Source organism: Macrobrachium rosenbergii, chromosome 2, assembly GCF_040412425.1.
Source record: "Macrobrachium rosenbergii isolate ZJJX-2024 chromosome 2, ASM4041242v1, whole genome shotgun sequence".
NCBI lineage: Eukaryota > Metazoa > Arthropoda > Malacostraca > Decapoda > Palaemonidae > Macrobrachium > Macrobrachium rosenbergii.
The window spans coordinates 33,820,485-33,825,434 of record NC_089742.1 but is presented as its reverse complement, the minus strand read 5'-3'; positions in this window follow the sequence as shown (position 1 = coordinate 33,825,434).

Below are 4,950 nucleotides of genomic sequence, written 5' to 3'. Positions count from 1 at the left end.
AATATATATATATATATATATATATATATATATATATATATATATATATATATATATATATATATATATATATATATATATATATATATATATATATACATATACACACGTGAATGCACGAAGCAGCGTCACTGTATTAGTATGCATGTTTTGATGGCAAAAACGCCATCTGGGTTAATTGCCCGCCACACGCATACACTTTTTCGTAGTATACATACTTAGTTTGTATATCAAAACTCTCGCGTGTGTGCGTTGGCGTAATAAAAGCTCCCATGGCTGGAACGTTTAAAATCTTTTCGGCAATTTAGGGCGGGCCACACCAAACTGCTTCAATAAAGCACGGAAACCAGACCCCAAGCCACAGATGGAAAGAATGAGGTATTGCGGAAAAATGCCTAAATAAAAATATCTTTTAGTTTTAGCTACAGACATTTACACACATACAAAATGTATATATATATATATATATATATATATATATATATATATATATATATATATATATATATATATATATATATATATATATATATATATATATATATATATATATATGTGTGTGTGTGTGTGTGTGTGTGTGTGTGTGTGTGTGTGTTTGTGTGTGTGTATTAGATTTAACAAAGGATTTGATTCTAATTTAGATTTGTCTTCGTAACGGTTGATATTTCTTCTCATTGCAGTGACACAAATGTCAGCATCAATATTTCTCTTCCTAAAAGGTCAAACATATTCTCTATGAAATTTCGTATTTTTTGCTTCATTGTTTTATTGTTACAAAGAAAGGCGTCTTTTTTGGACAATAATATAAATAAACATTCGATCTGATAGTATTATCGTGTTGCTATAGATTCCTGCAGCAATGTGTTTGAAATTCTACCATAAAAATTCTGGATAACACAGTTCGTTCTCACAATACCAAAGAACAGTTCTTTCTTGTTACGACCCTTAGTTTATCTCACCACTTGTAATAAATCTTTTCGAGTCGTGTTTTAGGTACTGATCTATAAATACTGTCTCCATAAGCAATTAAGGTAATGTATTGTTGATATACAATATTGTTGATAGCAGTAGTTATTTACATTGTAAGGGGTTACATATTAAGAAATACAATGATCATGCTTTGTCATGTTTACTTGATATTCAGAGTAAACACTTTTATATCTAGCTGGGGTTTCATGCGTTAGATATTGTTGTTTTTTGATTCTGAGGCTTAAAAATCACGATGAGAAAAGTCTTGAAAATAAAGTAAGACATAAAAAACCAATAAAAAAGAAAACAGTCATCAGACAACGTGCAATGTAAATCAAAATACATAAAAATCTTAGATTTCCGTCAACTCTTCTCTCGCAACCAAGCTACATCACGAAGAGAGGATGCGTGGAATCGAATTATAACTGCCGATATGAAGAAACAATGGGCAATTTTCCGATGTTTCATAGGAAACCAACCTTGGATTTCCTCCCTACGTAATTTTAAGTATCACTGCCCCGCACTCAACTTTTTCTTGAAGTAATATTTTACATTCCATAAAAAAAAAAAAACCGAAAAGTCTGGTTAAACTATTTCCAGGTTCCTAGACAGACACCTAAATGTCTCCACTACATTTTGTAGGTGGAATGCCTTTCAACTTGAATATTCCACGTTCATTAAAAATAACAAAAGAAAAAACTATGGTTATGTGAGAGTGGGCTGATAAATACCATACAACGTCGCTTTAAGCCGGTAAAATTAACTCGGCTATTCAGTTGCAAAATGGATGTCTGTAAAGTTAAAACTTTCATTTTATTTCGTTAATGATTGTTTTCTCTTGTGGTTAAAATGAGGGTGAAGAATATCCCATTCTCTCTCTCTCTCTCTCTCTCTCTCTCTCTCTCTCTCTCTCTCTCTCTCTCTCTCTCTCTCTCTCTCTCTTTCTATTGATTAATAAATGTTAGGAGTAAAAGTAGGATTCTCATTTATACTGTTTACCGGATCAAATTTATTAATAGTTCTTTTTAGCAGAATTTTATATATTTATTTATTTTAGTTAGTGTTCTTTTTTTGTTTTTTCTTTTTAATCAAATTTATATTTAGTTCTGTTTAGCAGAATTTTAATTTTAATTTTATAACATACTATAAAAGCGAAAAGATCACATTTAGTATTCTGCGTCGGTGACCCTGGTAGTTGTGACGCCAGATAACCCACAATTAATCAATCAATCAATCATTTTAGATTTTGTAAGAAAACTTCGGAATATTTTGTAGACTCTCTCTCTCTCTCTCTCTCTCTCTCTCTCTCTCTCTCTCTCTCTCTCTCTCTCTCTCTATAACTTAACACACGCAGCCACTCACGCACACTCAACAAGTAGGAAGCGAGAGAGTGACTTCAAGATGGAGTGGAGCGGCGCAGAATGCGTGGAGAGATTCAATAGGCTGCTGGTGAGCATTCTGTGGTGGCGTATGAAGCAGTTAGTTCTGTGGAAGTTTTGTGCTCAGTAGGTTCATTAACAATTAGACAGTTTAATTGTGAATACACATATATATATATATATATATATATATATATATATATATATATATATATATATATATATATATATATATATATATATATATATATATATAATATACATTCATCCTTTCGACTGTTTACATAGGGAAACATAAACAAATAAGACATTAATGTAAAATGATTATGAATGAACTTCTGCTCACCCCTACTCTCGCAGAATCTCATATGGACGTATGCTAATTCCCCGAAGCAGTGTAAAGCAGTTATAATATATCGCATTATGATGTTTAAAACCCAAACGTGGACGAACGTTCTCTTTAATAAAATTCTAATGAAGCCACGTAAATGCATTACCATACAACGACTTAATGACATAAAGTGTAAATCCACTGGCATATATTCCTACGCAAAAAAAAAAAAACGCATTTTGCGTATTAAACACACACATCCAGTATGTATATCATAACGCCCGTATGCCGGCTGGCGTAATGAAAACTTTTATGACATAAAATGTTTAAAACCTTCTCAGCAATTTATGGTCGCCCTCACAAAATTGTTTCAATAAAGTTAGGGAAAACAGCCTCCAAGCCACAGCTGCAAAGCATGAAGCTGTGCGGAATATCAAATAAAATAAAGATAACAACACTCCCTGAATTATTTAATTAGTGTTTTTTTCTCTCCAGGGGTATAAAAATAACGATTGTCTTTCTGGCATTTATAATTTTGTTGTCAAAAGCTGTTTCTTTGTTTTTGAGGTTGCAGTATAGAGATCACAACCCTTTTCTCAGTTATTTCATTAACATTTTGTCTCCAGGGGTTAAAATGTTTTTCTTTTGTAGCATTGTAATCTTCTCATCAAAAGCTGTTTGTTTGTTCTTGAAGTCGCAAAATAAAGACCACAACCCTTTCTGAACTAAAAAAAATATTTTTTCTCCAGGGGTTTTGCCATCAAAAGTATTTTTTTAAGTTATAAAATTAAGTTCTTTGTTTTTAAAGCTGCGAATTAAAGATAACAACCATTTTTAAATTATTTAATGAATATTTCATCTTCAGGGAGTTCAAATTAAAAAGTTTCCTTTTAACCATTTGTAACTGTGTCACTGAAAGTTATTTTTGTTTTTGTTTTTGAATTTACAAAAATAAAGATTACAGCCCTCTCTGAATTATTGATTTAATATTTTTTCTCTAGTTGTTTTAAATTTAAGTTTTTTTTTAAGCATTTGTGATTTCGCTATCAAAATTTGCTCCCTTGTTCCTTAAGTGACTTTTATGTTAACATCAATATTTCGTTTCTTTGAAAGCTTAGATACACTGTTGCTAAGATTGAAAAGTGATTGATCCATTCATACTGTGATTATTTTGTATGTGATTTATGACTCAATTTGCATTAAATGTCGTCACTTGTTTCCGTAGAACGTCACCTGAGGTCGAAAGCAATGTTATGTCTTATGCAAGCAGCGAATCAATTGCTTGTAGAATTGATAATAAATTCTTGCTAAATAATTGACGTCGCTGAGTTGATAACGGTATGTTGTATCGAAGTGTATAAGAATGCGGTTTAGGTAAATGGGGTTAAAATAAAATTTATTTTTTCCTATTAACAACAATAAATGTAGTTTTTTTTAACCGTTTTCTTGAGATATTATGAAGACTTTCAGAAACTTTATTCTGAAAATAAATATTAATTTAAGTGGGTCACGGTCTCTTGTTGATTAAATATATTTTACCATCATAAAACAATAATATACAACGAACAATGATACACGTGAAAGAGACCATCGTTTATATCAACACTATTTTCATAATAAAGTCTCCACTTTTTCTGAAAATATATGAAGACTTAGATTAAATTTCACTGTCGCTATTGCAGTTAGAGCAACCTAAACAGAACAATGAATATTGGATACAACAACATACCTGCAGTTAATTCAGCATCGTGAACTGTTGAGCAAATTGCAACTGATATTCTTTCTGCCATAACGTAACTTTTTTCTGCAACATTGTCCATCTGCTTTACAGAGACAATCGCTTTGGCAAAACCTAACAAGGATACACAAATACCAAAATTATCTTAACTGCAATATCTCATATCGTCATGCAGCGAAAAGGAAGCGCTAATAATATTTATAATAATAATAGTAGTATTAGTAGTAGTGGTAGTAATAGTTCGAACTCAGTCAACATCATCACATATATATCAGTTGAATAGCGGCTAGCCTATCTACTCAAAATAGTATCTGAAAATCTCGTAATCTCGCCCAAATTACCTTTGGTACATCATCGCTCATGAATAGTTAATGAAAGTTTTCCCCTCCCGTTTGATGTAATATCCCAATATCTCGACGAAAACCGGCGAGGAAGGAATTGAGACTTAGTCCTAATTGAACGTAATGGTTAGGACTTCAAACTCGTCTTTCGAGCGAAGGATTATTTTGCCGGATTACAATCATTCTTCACAA